Raw genomic sequence first — 22,097 nt, 5'->3', positions numbered from 1 at the left:
TTCCCAGGGACTGCTCATCTGAGCAGCTGCAGGTAATTTGCTGGGAGGGGAGGTCAATTTACATTTTCCCAGTGGCTGCTAATGTCTGCATCCGCTGGGTGGGGGGCCCTGCTGTACTGAGTAATCAGCAGTTATTTGCAGCATGCCAGACAATGGGGGAGGGTGCAGAGATGCAGAGGGGCCAGCAGGGCAGCAGCTGCAAGAAGGTTCTCTTCCTGCAGCCGTCCACACTGTGTATTTGACTGATTGCATAGATTACGACCAGATCAGACAATGCACTAGTCTGGTGTGGTCACAAATGATGCAAACATGCCAGGCAAGTGGATAAAGAACAATGTTCTATTGGATTCTGTATGAACAAAGAAAAGTTAGCACCACATCTATAGCACACTGTACACAGACTAGAACTTTGTGCGACAATACTACCTGTAGAATTAGCTGACCTAATTTAATCTGAGTTACCAATTTAACTCTCAGGAACAGAATTCTACACCGATAGTAAAGTATTGTTAGGATACATTTGCAATAAGACCAAATGATTCCATGTTTACTGTACAATATGTATTGCAATCGGGTGCTACAGATTAGAAGATCTACAGTGACACTATGGCTACTGTTCACAAATCTTAAGACCATGCTAAAAGAGCTGTCACAGCCAGTCTCCTTAAATACACATCATAGATCACAGGAGCTGATTTTTTGTACAATGCCGATTAGAACATCACTGAAACTGACATATTTGAGTAAGTAGATGCAGGCTCAGATTTCACAATCCTCAAGTGACTACAATCCATACCAAAATCTCAATATTGCCATCTTAAATCTTACAGATTCCAAAGAGTCTCATCTTTGAAATCACGTGTTAGAGCCATTACTTGTCTAACCCACATAGCCTGCTAAATTACAAATGCCACATCGGTAAATGCAAATGGATGTAAAAGTTGGCATCACCGTTAAAATATTTACATAGTAGCAGAAGTGCAATTGCCAAAAATCTCATTATCCGTGTTGTGCAGCACCAAACCATTGCTAGTAAGGTAGACTGCATTACCAGGGGTTCTCAAACACTGTTTTCAGTGCACCCCAATGGTCCAGGTTTTAAGTATACCCATGCTTAGCCACAGGTGACTTAATTATCACCTCAGTCAATTTGATTTAACCATCAGTGCTGAGCCATGGATATACCTTAAACCTGGACCATTGGGTTGCCCCGAAGACTGCATTTGAGAACCTCTGAGCTGGGTTCTAGATTATTGGAGCAAAAAGATATCTAAGTAAAATGATCTTCATATGTATCAATTGTTGCAGGCTTCATGGTACTAATAGCCAATCTTCCAGTTCTTGGTCTTGATTTATTTGGTCCCTGAACAGTCATCACTTAACATAGTAGAGTAGCAAATGCAAACAGTAACTGCTGGGTGGTTGTACCCATCTGTATGGCCACAAGAGCTGTTCACATTGAGGTCTTAGAATCATACACTCTAAGCTTCATTATATATTTATTGCCACCTGTGGCTCTGTAAAACACATCTGCTCTGACAGAGGTACTGACTTTGTTGAGGCAGCAAAAGAACTACAAATATGCTTGAACATCGACGGTAAAGGTGTGGAGAGATAGCTTAATGAGCAGTTTTGCACATTAACTTTCAAACCACCACTTTGTTTTCACATGAGAGGGACTGGAAAAGATTGATTAGTATAAATTTGCAGAAATGATTATACAATCTTCTCACAAGAGGGAACTGCAAGACTTACAGGAGTCTAACAAACTTCATGACTGAAGTCTCAGCTATTGTCAATGCCAGACCTTTGATTTCAGTTTCTAATGACCCAGAAGATCCACATCTGCTTACTCCTGCCATTCTTCTTACTCAAAAAAACAGGATTTTCAATGCTCCTTCTGGAGAGTTCCAACACCAAAGTCTTATTTATACATCAATGAAGACAAGCACAAAGCTTTGCAAATGCCTTGTGGGACAGGTATAAAAGATAATACAGGTTGAGTATCCCATATCCAAATATTCCGAAATACGGAATATTCCGAAATACAGAATATTTTGAGTGAGAGTGAGATAGTGAAACCTTTGTTTCTGATGGCTCAATGAACACAAACTTTGTTTAATACACAAAGTTATAAAAAATATTGTATTACATGACCTTCAGGCTGTGTGTATAAGGTATATAAAACATAAATGAATTGTGTGTATGTACACATACTCTGTTTTATGCACAAAGTTATTAAAAATATTGGCTAAAATAACCTTCAGGCTGTGTGTATAAGGTGTATATGTAACATAAATGCATTATGTGCTTAGATTTAGGTCCCATCACCATGATATCTCATTATGGCATGCAATTATTCCAAAATACGGAAAAATCCAATATCCAAAATACTTCTGGTCCCAAGCATTTTGGATAAGGGATACTTAACCTGTATATCTCTACCATGCAGCCAAGGAACAAGCCATACCTGTAAAACCTGGTGACATTGTGCTTGTCAGAGTTTTCCAATCTCAATGTAATGAATAACCATTAGGACTTGTCACCAGACCATTCCCAAGCAAAGATGGGAAGATCCTTCAAGTTGAGGTCAAGATCTGCAAGCAAGGAGAGACAATGTTGTGTCTTTGACCAGTATCTGAACTGATCTTATTATTACCTTCTTAGAATTTAAATTATGGTATCAGTGATATGAGATGGGAAGTGTCATACATTTCAGTATAAAATGTTTGTTATAGTCATCTAATATCTCTGTAACCTCCACATATAGATTGTAAGCTTGCGAGCAGGGCCTTCCTACCTCTATGTCTGTCTGTTTTTACCCAGTTTTGTTCTATTACTGTTGTTCTAATTGTAAAGCGCAACGGAATATGCTGCGCTATATAAGATACTGTTAATAAAATAAATAGTGGCCAGCTTCCTATGTAAGCTTCACAGAGCACCCTGAATAGATCCATATCAGATTTCACATGTCTGCTGCAAGTGATGCATATATTTTCCTACCCTCAGCATTCTGCTGACCCAAAATATGCCATTATATCTACTTGCAGTTATTTCTGCTAATGGTATTCTTTTACACTGTTGCTGATTCTCTTCATGTATTCAGTCATACCTGTTTGTATGCCAATAATGCTCCAGACTGCTTTTGCATGTCATTTAATGTTGTTTGCATACTTTGTTCATGTTTTTAAATCATGCCTGTTTATGTTTAATCTTACATTTTTATTAGACCGCATTATATGTGTGCATATTGTAATTGCCTACTGTTGTTTGTACAGTATTTACAATTTTACCATTTTTTTCTACTATACAATAAACACCCTTCTTCAGACCTTCACATTTGATTATTGAAATGTAGAATTGGTTACGCTGTCTGTTTAATTTTGATCAGAAGATATTATAGTTAGGTTATAATAAATACTATGGCCCTCATTCCGAGTTGATCGCTCGCAAGGCGAATTTAGCAGAGTTGCTCAGGCTAAGCCTACGCCTACTGGGAGTGTATCTTAGCTTCTTAAAATTGCGACCGATGTATTCGCAATATTGCGATTACAAACTACTTAGCAGTTTCAGAGTAGCTTCAGACTTACTCGGCATCTGCGATCAGTTCAGTGCTTGTCGTTCCTGGTTTGACGTCATAAACACACCCAGCGTTCGCCCAGACACTCCCCCGTTTCTCCGGCCACTCCTGCGTTTTTTCCGGAAACGGTAGCGTTTTTATCCACACGCCCCGAAAACGCCGTGTTTCCGCCCAGTAACACCCATTTCCTGTCAATCACACTACGATCGCCGGAGCGATGAAAAAGCCGTGAGTAAAAATACTATCTCCATTGTAAAATTACTTGGCGCAGTCGCAGTGCGAATATTGCGCATGCGTACTAAGCGGAATTTCACTGCGATGCGATGAAAAATACCGAGCGAACGACTCGGAATGAGGGCCTATGTACTTCCAATAGGTTGTGGAAGAGTTTGGCAATCCAAAACAATTCCATGCCATGGAATATAATTTATATGGAACACTGGAATCACAACAGTAATACACAGGGCTACAACTAGAAGACACGGACTGATAAACAAATTGACCATTGACACATCCTCTGACCTGGATTTGCTGGTTGATTTCAAATACTTGTTCATAGATTTTGTTTGAAAGATATGTTGGAATAGTTGTGTAACAGAAATACAGCTAATGATTTGTAAATTAAAAAAGTTGTTTTTGATGACCTTTTGCTAATCTATTCTTGCTTTGTATATTTTATTAAGTAAAAAATGTAAACAAAACATCTAAACACAAAATGGGATGCCAACAAAACAAATTAAACAATAAACATTGATTTGTTTTTTAGGGTTTTTTTGTGTCTTAAAGGTCAGTAGTTTTGTATGAAATATATGTCAAATATAACAGATTCTATGCTAGTGGCCTTTCAAGGACAAGAAAAAAATGCTTTTTAAATTAGCCATAATAATGCATAGAAAGCCTCAAGGGCCACTTAACCTTCTTAAGACAAGTTTGTGATCTATGAGATCATTCCCATAAAAGCCATGAAAAAAAAGATCTAAGAAGATTCTCACAGAAGTCCCTTATGTACATTATCTCCAGTTGCACAGATTTTCAGTCAAATTGGTTGGTAGTAATGAAGAGTCTTGAAATAGCTTTCAGCACCAAGGCTAGAGACTTTACAAAGACATTCAAATTGATTGGGTAACTCTTTATGACCCTAAGGCATGCCTTAAATACTATAATGTGTATTGCTACTATTGTCTTGAAGGCTCACTCATTAAAAATGGGATTTCCATTTCCCTTCTGTTACTTTTTTATGTCTTATGCAGATTGTTTCATTTACATCGTAGGGCACTCTATACCATAGCTGGCAGTCTATAAACAATAAATGTAAGAAAGAACATTTGTACCATTCATTGCTCAATGCAGCAGAGACCTAAAATCCTGTTTGTAAATGTCGCAACTAATTTGCTCACATTCACAATAATAGTCACTGAACCATTCGTAACTCAAGCCTCAAAGCTGCTGGCTTTCAAAGCAAGTAATAAGATCTGGCACTCCCTCTGCAGAACTGTTGTACAATTTGTTTTCATTGAATGGCATCTTTCACAGTGGAAGGTTATTCTAGGTAAAGTTTCATATGATATTCAGTGATTTGAGAAAAACACCATCAGAAAATATCAGTGTGATGAAATAATAATCATGTTGCAACAACAACTTTTTTTTCAAATTGCCTTGATTTGTGTTTGTTACAATAATGGCTTTAAAACACTCATAATGTACATTGGGGCAGATGTATTAAGCCTGTAGAAGGGATAAAGAAGTGATAAGTGCAAGTTGATAACACATCAGCCAATCAGCTCTGACTGTCATTTTTCAAATCCATAATGATTATCTGGTGCATTATCACCTTGCACTTACTGTATCACTGCTTTATCACTTCTTTATCCCCTTTCCAGGTTAATACATCTGCCCCATTGTTTTTAATTGCTGTAAATAGTAAATACTCTACTTTGACAAAAAAACATACTTATTTCACATAGTTACACAGTAAAGTGAGGATTATTATTATTATAACTATAACAATTCATGTGTTTATCCAGATGAAGATGAAAAAATCTTGAATTCATATTCACTGAACAAAAAAAAAATTCCCTGGATCACTCTGTCATTTGTTAATTATAACTGTTGATACAATCCAATTATTCTGTTGCTTTCTCCTCTCTGTAGTGAAATCCAGATTTTAACTACTTTACCCTAACAGTTAGAAAACACTTTAAACAGATGTGTCCTCATACATCTTACCTTTTTGCACCATATAGTGTGATTTAAATGCTCTGCCACAAGTAGTGATTCCATCACTTTTGTGCATTTTCCTAAATTTAGCATCTAATTTGCATCATAGCTATAAACAAAGTCCCATATAGTGTAATATGCATCTAAGATTAGTATTTTTGTTGCAAAGGAACTGGTATAAAGTCACAGCTTAAGCACAATGGCACTTGACATGAAGCATGCTACTGTTTACTTTTCTTGGGCCATCTTCTGCCCTTTTTTACACAGGTTAGTGTCCAAGTGGCACAAAGCAGCTGTATGCTCTGCAGCACCAGGGCCCACATGCATTGTAATTTTATTGCATTAGAGATGTGACTAAGATATTTTGTGAAAAAGTATGTGGTGAGACCCATGGTATGGTAAGTGGTAAAGTCTGTAGTGTGCGAAATCATAGTCAAATGCCGGGAGGGTTTCCAGTTGCTTGGAAACACTCCTACCCCACAGCCTGGCCAGCAGTTACTACATGCAGTATAAAGTGCGTAATGGAGCTGCTGCACTTGCCCACTGGCAGCAGCTCTTCCTACCAAGTCTACTGTGTATGTGTCTGTGGATCTGAGTGCTTAATCATCGAACCACGGAGAGAATCTGGTAAGTGGCTAACAATGATCACTGGGCCTGCATATTTTAGAAGTACAGCATTACATAAACTGCACTTTGTTTGCGGCAGACTTCAGCTTGTTAAATGCTAATTATGCATCATTATGCATCATTCATGGGCTGGCTACATTCGCTCTAAAATCAAACATTTGGAAACCCCACTCCAGAAATCCTGCATTTATCCCTGCAAATGGGGCTATATGGCACTTTTAGGATAGTTGTATGTGGACACATCTAGTAGTTGCAAAAATGTTGTTCCTCCAGTCACAGTGGATGCAGTATTGTCACTTTCCTGGGTGTAAAAAGCTTGTTGCCCAAATATTTGTATTGTGTTTAAATATATTTATTTTATTTTTTTTCTAAAGTAAATAACCCCAGTGTCAGGTTCTTATGATCATCAAAATATAACTTAAAAAAATAAAAATTAAGTGAACAGTGCGTGACTGAACAAATATTGGGGGTCATTCCGAGTTGATAACTTTAGCACAGCTATGATCATGATCCCTGACATGCGGGAGGACGCCCTGCACAGGGCTAGTCTGCCCTGCATGTCAGTGCCGTCCCCCCGTCCCCCACACAGAAGTGCAAAGGCATCGCACAGCGGCGATACCTTTGCACTTCAGGAGTAACTCCCAGCCAGCGCAGCTTTAGCGAGCCTTCGGCCGTCTGGCATGCGCAGGCGCATTACGGCGCTGGCGCATGCGCAGCAGGGACCCGTTCGCTCTGCTGCATTAAAATGCAGCGAGCAAATGGGTCGCAATGACCCCCATTGTCTGTGGGGTTACTTGTTGGGGGGAATGGGTGGGGGCGGGGGGTATTGAAGCAGCCACATACCTGGAACCTATGCACAGACCACAAACTTAGTTACATTTCCCCCTGTACAGTATATTATATATCAAACTAACACCCCCTTCCAAAATATTTTTCTTAGTCTGCCACATTGAAGTTAGTGGTTCAACATCATCTGAAGATGGCGTTATTCCATACATACAGTACATGTGCTCTGAAGACCCTGTAATATACTATCACTGATGTGATGGCTGTTGACTGAAAAGCATATATTTTGCTTTTTATCATATTACGTTACAGTATTTACCCTTACATCTCAGTTCTACCCTTAAGCATGCAGAAAGGGATACATATGATATCCCCGGTGATGGGATGGCGGCGGTTATATGATCGACACCAGCAACCCACTGCAGAGAATCCTGACAGGGGTCGATAAGTATGGGTACCCTCCCCCCCTCACCCCCTAACCCTAACTCTCTCTTCCACAGCCTAACACTAACCCTCCCCGTCTCAGTCAACTCACTTGGATAATGAACAGCATATGTCTTGTTTTGTGTACTATTGTATGCACTTTTAAACTTCTTACACGTGTTATTTTGATATTGCAACCACTGTTCTAAATTGTGTTTATTATACATGCAGATGTCATCAGTGTTCAGTTGCTGATAAAGTTACATAAAAATAAGTTATATTGTAGCTAGGGAGTGTGTTTTCATCTAGACTCTGAGGCAGTATACAGATGTGTCCTCATACAAGACGCCCAGTGTTAGTTAATGCGCTCACGACTAGGCACGACTAGAAGGGCTGTTTAACGTGACTGCAGCAATAATGAAAGATGACACATCTGTAGAAGGTGTTACTTATTTCCTTTCCTCCTTGTTGAAAGCAGCATGTAAAGTTTGTAGTACTATATGTGTTTGATCCTGTTTATACATATTATTATTATTATTATTATTATTATCATCATCATTTCTACCAGTTATTTATATAGTGCACAGATATTCCACAGTGCTTTACAGAGAATATTTTCCCATTCACATCAGTCCCTGTCCCAGTGGAGCTTACAATCCATATTCCCTACCACATGTACACACATTCAAACTAGGGTTCATTTTTGTTGTGAGCCAATTAACCTACCAGTATATACTGTATATTTTGGCTTGTGGAAGGAAACCAGAGTACACAGAGGAAACCCACGCATCTACGGGGAGAATATACAAACTCCACACAGTTAGGGCCATGGTAGGAATTTAACCTATGACCTCAGTGCTGTGAGGCATTAATGCTAACCATTGCACCATCCGTACTGCCCAATAATTTCTGTTTAATTATATGTTCTGCCGCTCCTACAATTATAGCATACAGTATCTGCTAACAGTACTTTCCTTAGCTATCCAAGAAACTATTAATTCCCTAAAGGTGGTGCTTTGGAAACATATTGTACAAGAATTAACATGCTTAACAGAATATGGATTACACAAAAAGCCTCATTCAGAATTGGATGCAAGCCATTTGTAGCATGAAAAATTAGCTTTCTACAGCGGGGTACATTGGTATTCAACAGGGAATAACATCGGGGGTGTAGAGTAGGATCTTGATCCGAGGCACCAACAGGCTAAAAGCTTTGACTGTTCCCAAGATCCTCAGCGCCGCCTCCTCTATAATCCCGCCTCCGTGCACAGGAGCTCAGTTTGTAAGTTGGTGCCTGCAGTGCAGGCAGCTAACAGCCAGGGCTGCACCAGCAGCCCTAAGAAGAGCTATTTTAAAGAAGATAGAAGACTTCAAGGGCTGCAGCAAAGGCACTTTAGTGATAGATATCATTCTGATATCTCCTGTTGCAGCTCCATCACCTCCCACAGTGGTCCTGTATACTCCTGTGTCCCTGGTTGCCGGGTACTTACAGCAGATCCTCCGGTTCTTCACCCAGGGCACAACCGAAGTTCTCCGGGATCGCGTGGCCGCACTCATGTAGGAGGTAAGAGGGTCCCCCAGGCAGGACTCGCTGGAAATCGCGATCTGCAGCGGCCATTAGGAGGCAGGCCGCGCGCGCTGGCATGGACACTGTGGCAGTACAGGGTCCCCACTAGACCACCAGGGCAAGGACACAGGTCGGATTAGGCTATAATTTATTTTATTAAGGCCCGCAGCACCCAGTGGTGAAGTCCAGAAAGGGGATAAGGCTCTGGCCTGTAGCCCCTCCCCCAGCCCCTGGGTGCCATTTAGAGTAAATGTTCCCGCCCTGGAGCTGCATCTCTTTGTCTCCCTCACTCCCTGTCAGTGTTTGGGCGCCATTACACACATGCTGCGCTGATTCTGGGACTGCTGGATGATACCGCCACAGTAAAGCCGCCTGCATTATCAGCGCTTTGCATTTACAGGACACTTAAGTATTCTACATATGGTTTAGACAGTGTTAGTTAAGAACAAGTGCATACTTCAGGGTTATTTAGTACAGGTACCCTGTGATATTCATCCAGTTTTTACTGTGCATTGATTTATCTGTTTATGTACATAGCTTTACTCAGTAATAGTATTTCTAGTCCAGTGCAGTTTTATTGTTTGTCATAATTTCTGCATTGTACATGTGACTGTGTGTGTGTGTGCATATAGCTGCTGGGTGATCTCTACTCCGTGTATCTCACTCCTACTGCTATCCCTATATTCTGTAACCTGAGGAGGCTCTGAGCATCAGCGTTATTAGATAATATAGGTATTTCACAGGATATACCTATTTTGTTTTTTCCTCTGTGTTTTTCAGTCACATTTTACTTCAGAAATCCTCTGTTTGTGCTGTCACACTGAACAGGGGGTTTGTGTTAGGTATTTTACCTGCTGATATTGTACTGTGTCACCCGTGGTTTATGCTTTCATATCATGTCAGCTACAGGGAGCGATGGGTCTGGGGCTGATTCCGCCGTGCGCAGTTATGATGTTCCAGATGCATTTGAGGATAACATGGCTGCGGAGGGTTCAGGTTTTGGGGGTTCTGTACCCCCCAGTCAGTTTGTAACAATGGGGGCTCATCAGGGCCCACCTTGGGCTGCCTTTTCTAATTTACTGACTATGCTGGTAACTAGACTCGTGCCCCCTATGGGACCTCCTGTGCCTTATCAGCCTTATATGGTCCCGGACCATTGGCAGATGCTCTGTTCACTCAGTTACAGTAACCGAATAACTCTTTGGATAAACGTATTCCTGACCCTCGCCCGCCTAAGACTAAGTCTAAGAAGTCCTCTAAGCAGGCTGTTACTTCCTCTCAATCCACGCATGTTACAGATACCTCTTCGGATGAAGATGGCATGTATACTGACCCCACAGACTCTGATCATGACATTTCTGATGGGGAATCTGTTTCACAGGTGGATGTTCCTGATCTATTAGTGGCTATCAGTCTCATTCTTCAGATTGATGATGATCCTGAAAGAAAGATTGATGATGATCTAAGAAACCAGACAGGTTCAAACATCAGAAGGTTACTAATGATCTAAGAAACCAGACAGGTTCAAACATCAGAAGGTTACTAAATTGGTGTTACCTCATTCTGACCACTTGGTTGACATACGTCAGGAACCCTGGGAGAACTCAGGTAAGAAATTCACCCCGCACAAGAAGATGCTAGTCCGCTATCCCCTTGCGGCAGAATTGAGTAAAAATTGGGAAACGCCAACACCAGTGGATTCGCAAATTACTCGGCTGGTGGTGTCATCTGCTCTGCCTGTCACTACCGTCACTTCTCTCAAGTAGCCAACGGATAAGAGTGTGGAGGGCTGCTTAAAAGCTATATATACCCTCGCAGGGGCTACATGGGCCGCAGAAGCGATTGAGGCATGGGCTCAGGAAATAGAGGCTGAGTTTTTGTCCAATTTTTCTGAACATGCCAGACAATGTCTCTCTTATATTGTCACGGCATCTCATTACATTAAAGAAGCAGCTTCAGATGCCAAGGCTGCTGTGACATCCATTTTGACTCGCCGTATCCTATGGTTGCGATCCTGGTTGGTGGATGTGGAATCTAAGAAAACCCTGGAGGTGCTCCCGTTTAAAGGAAACATCCTCTTTGGTGAGGATCTCAACAAGATTGTCGCTGACTTGGCGTCTGCTAAGACTGCATGTCTACCTAGTACAACTCTTTCGGCCCCGAAGGCTAAGAGTACTTCCTTTCGTTCCTTTTGCCCTCCGGGAAAAGCAAAGGGTCAGGCATACCAGAAACAGTCAGAGGGGCAGGGGGTACTATTCAACGCTGTTCCTAGTCCCCAAACCGAATGGTTCCTCCCGGCCCATTCTCAACCTCAAATCTTTAAACAAGTTTGTGAGGGTCTCCAAGGTTCGTATGGAGACCCTTCACTCTATTGTCCTGGCTTTGGAACCAGGGGACTATATGGTATCCCTGGATATACAGGATGCTTACCTGCATATCCCTATTGCCATGACACATTAACAATACCTGCGGTTTGCTATTGGCAATCTCCATGACCAATTACGGGCCTTACCATTTGATCTGACCATGGCTACACAAATTTTCACCAAGGTCATGGCAGTTATGACGGCTTCACTCCGCCGTCGGGGCATATGGATCCTGCCGTATCTAGATGATCTGCTGATCCTGGCCAATTCCACAGAAGTTCCCCTCTATCATTTGGATCTGAAGGTCCAGTTTCTGCAAGCCCATGGGTGGCTCATCAACTGGAAGAAATCATCCCTGGTCACTGCCCAGAGCATGGTGCATCTGGGAGCGTTGTTGGACACACACAACCAGGAGTTGTTTTTGTCACAGGAGAAAGTCCTGAAGCTTCAGGACAAGATACATTGCTTCCTCACTCGTCCGCATGTGTCGATACACTCGGCGATGCAAGTACTAGGCCTCATGGTGTCGGCTTTTGACATGGTGGAGTATGCTCAATTTCAATCCCGCCCTCTGCAGAAACTGATTCCTGCCAAGTGGGAAAGCTTGCCTCACCAGATTAGGTCTCAAATGATCTCCTTGTCCCCAGAGGTCCATCTGTCACTGACCTGGTGGCTGCAGGACCATCGATTGAGCAGGGGTCGTCCCTTCTGGATCTCCAACTGGGTCCTTCTGACGATGGATGCCAGTTTGAGGGGTTGGGGGGGGTGTTGGAGCAACATTCCCTTCAGGGTCGGTGGACCAGGGAGGAGTCTCTCCTCCTGATAAACATTCTGGAATTGCGGGCAGTATTCAATGGTCTGAACCTGGCCCGGCATCTGGTACTGAACAGGCCTGTTCAGGTACAGTCAGACAACGCCACCATGGTGGCATACATAAATCATCACGGCAGCACTCGAAGCTGCATGGCAATGTTGGAAGTGTCAAAGATCCTTCAGTGGGCGGAACGCCATCTGCCAGCTATATCGGCAGTGTTCATTCCGGGGGTCCTCAACTGGGAAGCGGACTTCCTCAGTCGTCAGGACGTACACGCCGGAGAGTGGAGCCTTCATCCAGAAGTATTTCAACTCCTAGTGGACAAGTGGGGCCTACCAGATGTAGACCTGATGGCGTCTCGACACAATCACAAGGTACCGGTCTTCGGAGCAAGAACAGAGGATCCTCAAGCAGCGTTCGTGGATGCACTGGCAATTCCATGGAACTTTTGGCTGCCGTACGTGTTCCCTCCAGTGTCACTCCTGCCCAGAGTGGTGAGGAAGTTCAAGCAAGAAGGAGGAATCCTTCTTCTAATAGCTCCAGCGTGGTCCAGACGACATTGGTTCTCAGACCTACAGGGTCTCTCGCTGGAGCGTCCTCTTCTACTTCCTCAATGACCAGACCTCATCGTTCAGGGCCCTTGTGTTTACCAAGATTTGGCCTGACTGGCTTTGACCGCGTGGCTCTTGAAGCTTCCGTACTGAGGGCCAACGGATTTTCTGAGGCGGTCATTCAAACTATGTTGAAGACCCGTAAGCCGGCTTCTGCTCGGATTTACCATAGGGTCTGAAATTCTTCCTTTGCTTGGTGCGCATCTAACAATCATGACGTTTACAAGTTTAGTACGGCCTGGATTTGGGCCTTCGGCTGGCCTCCCTCAAGGTTCATATTTCTGCCTTGTCGGTATGGTTTTAGAGAAAAATTGCGAGTCTGCCTGATGTTCATACCTTTATGGATTCAACCTCCCTATGTCCCACCTGTGGCTTCTTGGGATTTGTCAGTGGTTCTGGAGGCTTTGCAAGAGTCTCCATTTGAACCTCTTGAATCTGCGGACCTTAAGTGGCTTTCCCTCAAGGTCTTGTTTCTGCTGGCTATTGCTTCTGCTAGACAGGTATCAGATTTGGGTGCCTTGTCTTGTAGGTCCCCCTATCTGATTTTTCACTGTGACCGGGTGGTTCTTAGAACGCGCTCTGGTTATCTACCTAAGGTGGTGTCTTCTTTCCACCTTAACCAGGAGATTGTGGTTCCGGCCTTTGTCTCTCTGGATTTATCCTCCAAAGAGCGGTCTTTGGATGTAGTATGGGCTCTCCGTATCTATGTGAAGAGGACAGCCTCCATCAGGAAGTCTGATTCTCTCTTTGTACTGTTTGGTTTTCACAAACATGGCTGGCCTGCTAACAAGCAGACCTTGGCCAGATGGATTAGAATGGTGATTGCACATGCTTGTGTACAGGCTGGCCTTCCAGCTCCTGCTACCATCAAAGCCCATTCTACTAGGTCAGTTGGACCTTCTTGGGTGGCCCGCCATGGTGTGACCCTTGAATAATTGTGCAAGGCGGCTACGTGGGTCTCAGTGAACATGTTCATAAGGTTCTATGCCTTTGATACTTCCGCCTCCCAAGGGTTGGGTTGGGAGCTTTGAATAGGGAGGAGGCAGGTGGATGGTGTAGCGGTGGAGAGTCATAAATAATGTTATTGCGTCCCAGATATGAGAGTGGGTGGAAAGTAGAGATGTGCAGCGGGCATTTTTTGGGTTTTGTGTGTTGGTTTTGGATTTGGTTCCGCGGTCATGTTTTGGATTCAGATGCATTTTGGCAAATCCTCCCTTAAGAATTTGTGTCGGGTTCGGGTTGCATTTAGGATTCAGGTTTTTTTTTTTTAAAACCCTCAAAAACAGCTTAAATCATAGAATTTGGGGGTAAATTTGATCCTATAGTATTAACCTCAAGAACCATAATTTCCACTCATTTCCATTCTGAAAACCTCACACCTCACAATATTATTTTTAGTCCTAAAATCTGCACCGAGGTTGCTGGATGACTAAACTAGCGACCGAAGTGGGCGGCACAAACACCTGGCCCATCTAGGAGTGGCACTGCAGTGTCAAACAGGATGGCACTTAAAAAATAGTCCCCAAACAGCACATGATGCAAAGATAAAAAAAAAAGAGGTGCAAGATGGAATTGTCCTTGGGCCCTCCCACCCACCCTTATGTTGTATAAAAAGGACATGCACACTTTAGCAAACCCATCATTTCAGCGACAGGGTCTGCCACACGACTGTGGCTGAAATGATTGGTTGGTTTGGGCCCCCACCAAAAAAGAAGCAATCAATCTTTCCTTGCACAAACTGGCTCTACAGAGGCAGGATGTCCACATCCTCCTCATCGTCCGATTCCTCACCCCTTTCACTGCGTACATACCCCTCCTCACAGAGTATTAATTCATCCCAACTGGAATCCACCATCACAGGTCCCTGTGTACTTTCTGGAGGCAATTGCTGGTAAATGTCTCCACGGAGGAATTGATTATAATTCATTTTGATGAACATCATCTTCTCCACATTTTCTGGAAGTAACCTCGTACGCCGATCACTGACAAGGTTACTGGCTGCACTAAACACTCTTTCGGAGTACACACTGGAGGGGGGGCAACTTAGGTAAAATAAAGACAATTTGTGCAAGGGCCTCCAAATTGCCTCTTTTTCCTGCCAGTAAACTTACGGACTGTCTGACATATTTACAGTGATGCTGTCACTCATATAATCCTCCACCATTCTTTCAATGGTGACAGTGTCATATGCAGTGACAGTAGACGACATGTCAGTAATCATTGGCAGGTCCTTCAGTCCGGACCAGATGTCAGTTTTCGCTCCTGACTGCCCTGCATCACCGCCAGCGGTGGCTTTGGAAAATTTATCCTTTTCCTGGCAGCTCCAGTGGAGGTAGAAAATGAAGGAGGAGATGTTGGTGGGTCACGTTCCGCTTGACTTGACAAGTGTCTCACCAGCAGGTCTTTGAACATCTGCAGACTTGTGTCTGCCAAAAAGAGAGATACAATGTAGGCTTTAAACCTAGGATCGAGCACGGTGGCCAAAATGTAGTGCTCTGATTTCAACAGGTTGACCACCCGTGAATCCTGGTTAAGCAAATGACGGGATCCATCCACAAGTCCCACATGCCTAGCCGCAATCACTCCATTTTAGCTCCTCCTTCAATCTTTACAGCTGCTTCTGCAAAAACCTTATGAGGGGAATGACCTGACTTAGGCTGGCAATGTCTGAACTGACTTCACGTGTGGCAAGTTCAAAGGGTTGGAGAACCATGCACAACGTTGAAATCATTCTCCACTGCGCTTGAGTCAGGTGCATTCCCCCTCCATTGCCTATATCGTAGGCAGATGTATAGGCTTGAATGGCCTTTTGCTGCTCCTCCATCCTCTGAAGCATATAGAGGGTTGAATTCCACCCCGTTACCACCTCTTGCTTCAGCTGATGGCAGGGCATGTTCAGGAGTGTTTGCTTGTGCTCCAGTCTTCGGCACGTGGTGGCTGAATGCCGAAAGTGGCCCACAATTCTTCGGGCCACCGAGAGGATCTCTTGCACGCCCCTGTCATTTTTTTAAAAAATTCTGCACTACCAAATTCATTGTGGGATGTGCTGGAATTTGCCCACATGTAATGCACGCACAATATTGGTGGCGTTGTCCGATGTCACAAATCCCCAGAAGAGTCCAATTGGGGTAAGCCAATCTGCGATGATGTTCCTCAGTTTCCGTAAGAGGTTGTCAGCTGTGTGCCTCTTATGGAAAGTGGTGATACAAAGCGTAGCCTGCCTAGGAACGAGTTGGCGTTTGCGAGATGCTGCTACTGGTGCCGCCGCTGTTGTTGCTGTGGGAGGCAATACATCTACCCAGTGGGCTGTCACAGTCATATAGTCCTTAGTCTGCCCTGCTCCACTTGTCCACATGTCCGTGGTTAAGTGGACAGTGGGTAAAACTGCATTTTTTAGGACACTGGTGACTCTTTTTCTGACGTCTGTGTACATTCTCAGTATTGCCTGCCTAGAGAAGTGGAAACTACATGGTATTTGTAACCGGGGACACACTACCTCAAGCAATTCTCTAAGTCCCTGTGAACTAACGGCAGATACCTAATGCATGTCTAACACCAACATAGTTGTCAAGGCCTGAGTTATCCACTTTGCAAGAGGATGACTGCTGTGATATTTCATCTTCCTCACAAAGGACTGATGGACAGTCAATTGCTTACTGGAAGTAGTACAAGTGGTCTTCCGACTTCCCCTCTGGGATGACGATCGACTCCCAGCAGCAACAACAGCAGCGCCAGCAGCAGTAGGCTTTACACTCAAGGATCCATTAGAGTAATCCCAGTTAGGAGAGGACTCGTGAGACTTGCCAGTGACATGGCCTGCAGGACTATTGGCATTCATGTCTAAGGAGGAAATTGACAGTGAGGGAGTTGGTGGGGTGGTTTGCAGGAGCTTGGGTACAAGAGGAAGAAGGGATTTAGTTGACAGTGGACTGCTTCCGCTATCACCCAAAGTTTTTGAACTTGTCAATGACTTCTGATGAATGCGCTACAGGTGATGTATAAGGGAGTATGTTCCTAGATGGTTAACATCCTTACCCCTACTTATTACAGCTTGACAAAGGCAACACACGGCTTGACACCTGTTGTCCGCATTTCTGTTGAAATAATTCCACACTGAAGAGTTGATTTTTTTTGTATTTTGACCATGCATGTCAATGGCCTTAATCATCCCACAGACAACAGGTGTCTCCCTGTGTGCATGACTTAAACAAACCACCTCACCATCAGAATCCTCCTTGTCAATTTCCTCCTCAGCGCCAGCAACACCCATATCCTCATCCTGGTGTACTTCAACAGTGACATCTTCAATTTGAATATCAGGAACTGGACTGTGGGTGCTCTTTCCATTACTTGCAGGGGGCATGCAAATGGTGGTCAGAGCCACCTCTTCCCGTCCAGTGTTGTGACGGTCAGGCATCGCAACCGACCCAATTGAACTCTCCTTGGGGATTTGTGATTAAGAACGCACAGTTCTTTTCTGTGCTTTTGCCAGCTTAACTCTTTTCATTTTTCTAGCGGGAGGATGAGTGCTTCCATCCTCATGTGAAGCTGAACCACTAGCCATGAACATAGGCCATGACCTCAGCCGTTATTTGCCACTCCGTGTCATAAATGGCAATTGGCAAGTTTACGCTTCTCCTCAGACGATTTTAATTTAGATTTTTGGGTCATTTGCCTGAACTTTCGTTTTTTGGATTTTACATGCTCTATACTATGACATTGGGCATCGGCCTTGGCAGATGACGTTGATGGCATTTCATCGTCTCTGCCATCACTAGTGGCAGCAGCTTCAGCACTTGGTGGAAGTGGATCTTGATCTTTCCGTAGTTTAGCCTCCAAATTTTTGTTCTTCATTTTTTAATGTGTGGAATTATATGCCAGTAATATATCTGGAAATAGACGGCAGTAATGTCTGGAATTAGATACCACTAGATAGATACCAGATACCACTGTGACTGGAATGATGATGACCTATGCACAGTGACAGGACACTACCACAGCACCCTATAGCAGCAAGATGCTGCACAAGACACTGGACTTTTAGTAATGTAGTGTATTATGCTGGTCACCACAATGCAGCACAAGACAATGAGTAGTGATACTGAGCACTGTTGAGGATACTAGAACTGACACTGGGCAGCGAGAACAGCACTGGACTATTGTACTGTAGTATACTAGTCACCACAATGCAGCACAAGACAATGAGTAGTGATATTGAGCACTGATGAGGATACTAGAACTGACACTGGGCAGCGAGAACAGCACTGAACTATTGTACTGTAGTATACTGGTCACCACAATGCAGCACAAGACACGGAGTAGTGATACTGAGCACTGATGAGGATACTAGAACTGACACTGGGCAGCGAGAACAACACTGGACTATTGTACTGTAGTATACTGGTCACCACAATAGAGCACAAGACAATGAGTAGTGATACTGAGTACTGATGAGGATACAAGAACAGACACTGGGCAGCGAGATGCAGCACTGGACTATTGTACTGTAGTATTCTGGTCACCACAATGCAGCACAAGACAATGAGTAGTGATACTGAGTACTGATGAGGATACTAGAACTGACACTGGGCAGCGAGAACAGCACTGGACTATTGACTGTAGTATAATGGTCAAAACAATGCAGCACAAGACAATGAGCAGCGATATTGAGCACTGATGAGGATACTAGAACTGACATTGGGCAGCGAGATGCAGCACTGGACTATATAGTGATACTGAGCACTTATGAGGATATTAGCACTGACACTGGGCAGCGAGATGCAACACTGGACTATTGTACTGTAATATGCTGGTCACCACAATGCAGCATAAGACAATAAATAGTAATACTGAGCACTGATGAGGATACTAGATCTGACACTGGGCAGCGAGATGCAGCACTTGACTATTGTACTGTAGTATACTGGTCACCACAATGCAGCACAAGACAATGGGGGTAATTCCAAGTTGATCGCAGCAGGACATTTTTTAGCAGTTGGGCAAAACCATGTGCACTGCAGGGGGGGCAGATATAACATTTGCAGAGAGAGTTAGATTTGGGTGGGTTATTTTGTTTCTGTGCTGGGTAAATACTGGCTGCTTTATTTTTACACTGCAATTTAGATTGCAGATTGAACACACCCCACCCAAATCTAACTCTCTCTGCACATGTTATATCTGCCTCCCCTGCAGTGCACATGGTTTTGCCCAACTGCTAAAAAAAATCCTGCTGCGATCAACTTGGAAATACCCCCATTGAGTAGTGATACTGAGCACTGATGAGGATACTAGAACTGACACTGGGCAGTGAGAACAGCACTGGGCTATTGTACTGTAGTATACTGGTCACCACAATGTAGCACAAGACAATGAGTAGTGATACTGAGCACTGATGAGGATACTAGAACTGACACTAGGCAGCGAGAACAGCACTGGACTGTTGTACTGTAGTATACTGGTCACCACAATGCAGCACAAGACAATGAGTAGTGATACTGAGCACTGATGAGGATACTAGAACTGACAATGGGCAGCGGGAACAGCACTGGACTATTGTACTGTAGTATTCTGGTCACAACAATGCAGCACAAGACAATGAGTAGTGATAATGAGCACTGATGAGGATACTTGAACTGACACTGGGCAGCGCAGCGAGATGCAGCACTGGACTACTGTACTGTTGTATGCTGGTCACCACAATTAAGCACAACACAATGAGTAGTGATACTGAGCACTGATGAGGATACTAGAACTGACACTGAGCAGCGAGAACAGCACTGGACTATTGTACTGTAATATACTGGTCACCACAATGCAGCACAAGACACGGAGTAGTGATACTGAGCACAGATGAGGATACTAGAACTGACACTGGGCAGCGAGAACAGCACTGTACTATTGTACTGTAGTATACTTGTCACCACAATGCAGCACAAGACAATGAGTAGTGATACTGAGCACTGATGAGGATACTAGAACTGACACTGGGCAGCGAGAACAGCATTGGACTATTGTACTGTAGTATTCTGGTCACCACAATGCAGCACAAGACAATGAGTAGTGATACTGAGCACAGATGAGGATACTAGAACTGACACTGGATAACGAGATGCAGCACTGGACTATTGTACTGTAGTATTCTGGTCACCACAATGCAGCACAAGACAATGATCACTGATCCTGAACACTGATGAGGATACTCGAACTGACACTGAGCAGCGAGATGCAGCACTGGACTATTGTACTGTAGTATACTGGTCACCACAATGCAGCAGATACTGAGCACTGATATTGAGCTGATATTGAGCTTTTCACTCAGAGAATGTAGCCACGTCCTCTCGCTCCCTCGACAATGCACGTGTGAAAATGGCGGCGACGCGCGGCTCTTTGTATGGAATCCGAATCTCGCGAGAATCCGACAGCGGGATGATGACGTTTTGCCTCATTCTGGTTTTCCGAGTCAGGGGGGAAGATCCGAGGCTGCCTCGGAACGATGCAAACCACTTGGAGTTCTGGGGGGTTCGGTTCTCGGAGAACCGAACACACTCATCTCTAGTGGAGAGTCATAGCAAATCACATCAAGAAGACCAACGTCCTTCATAGTCGGCCAGAGGGATGCAGGGGATTTGCCCACTTACCAGGATCACTGATGAACACCCACAAGTCTTTGAGTCTCTCAGAACTTCCGGCAGAGTGTGTAAGTATGAAAGTGTTCAGCAAGTGTAACTTGACTATAGTAATGGCATATACACATATTTGTTTCATCCCCCCTGGAGATATGTCCTACTGTAATTAAACTTAGACTGCATCTTTAGACATACTGCATATCTTAGGAGATTTATCTTTTTCATTTATGAAGATAAATGCTGATGATGATTATATCAGCAACACATAACTTGCCACTTGTCACTACATAACTGTAGCTTTATATGTATTGATTTGTCCATCTAGTGTAGTAGTTATACAGTACGTTTGACTATCTTTGGATTTCTTATTTACCTACTACAAGAAAGAGTGATAAACTTTGCCTTTTAATTTATTGGAAAATGCAATGTGTGCCACTAAATTCTACTATATGCAGTGACCTTGTCTCTTATACAGTACAGTATGTAGCTTAAACTTAACATTGTGTGCAAATTGTGTACTGAGATTTTAACATTTCTCACTACAGGTACAGTATATTCCACTCACCGTAATTAAACTGTTCTTTGTACTACTCCATTGCATTATATTCACACTGTTTCAGACTTCTGTAATGTAATTTTTGCATTTATTAACAAAAAAGGGACATTTACTTTATACTATTTCTTATGAATCTGTCCCATCTGTGTAATTTATCAGCATTTACTACTCTTTCAGAGAGATTCTTGCAGGTATAATGCATCACATACTGTAAGATATTTGTTTTTCTATAAAGCTGTTCATTATAGCATTACTGTTACTTTTGCAGAGTGTACAGTTATTTTATTACACTTAGATATCTGTATAAGATTACTTCCAAAGGAAAGATAACAATTTTCTTTCAAGCATATGTATCATTTATGCTTCAAAGTTGTCATATAGTTATATAAGATATGCCTGTTTATAGGCAAATTTACACCAGGGCAAACCATGTTGTAAAGCAGAACAAATGCATGTTTTGCTTATAGCACACAATTACAAGGCATATTTATTTTTACAGTACACTGTGATTTAGAGATGACCTAGTAGTCATTTAACTCCCAACTCTAACTCTTTCCACACATTTTAAATCTGCACTCAATGCAGAACAAGTGGAGAATGATAAGTGTGAAGCATTCCTAGAGCATAAGGGGTGTGGTATGTTAGATAGACTAGACTTAGGTCGACAGTGTCTAGGTCGACCACTATTGGTCGACAGTAAGTAGGTCGACATGGTTTCTAGGTCGACAGGGACTCTAGGTCGACATGTACTAGGTGGACATGAATAAAGCTCGACATGAGTTTTTTTTTTTTTTTAAATGGTGTCGTTTTCTTCGTAGAGTGACCGGGAACCCAAATTAGTGCACTGTGACCCCTTGCATGGCTCACTTCGCTCGCCATGCTTTGGGCAAGGTGCTTCGCTCTGCTACCGCTGCGCTCGGCACAG

This window comes from Pseudophryne corroboree, chromosome 2 (assembly GCF_028390025.1).
Source record: "Pseudophryne corroboree isolate aPseCor3 chromosome 2, aPseCor3.hap2, whole genome shotgun sequence".
Taxonomy (NCBI): domain Eukaryota; kingdom Metazoa; phylum Chordata; class Amphibia; order Anura; family Myobatrachidae; genus Pseudophryne; species Pseudophryne corroboree.
This window is presented reverse-complemented; position numbering follows the sequence as displayed.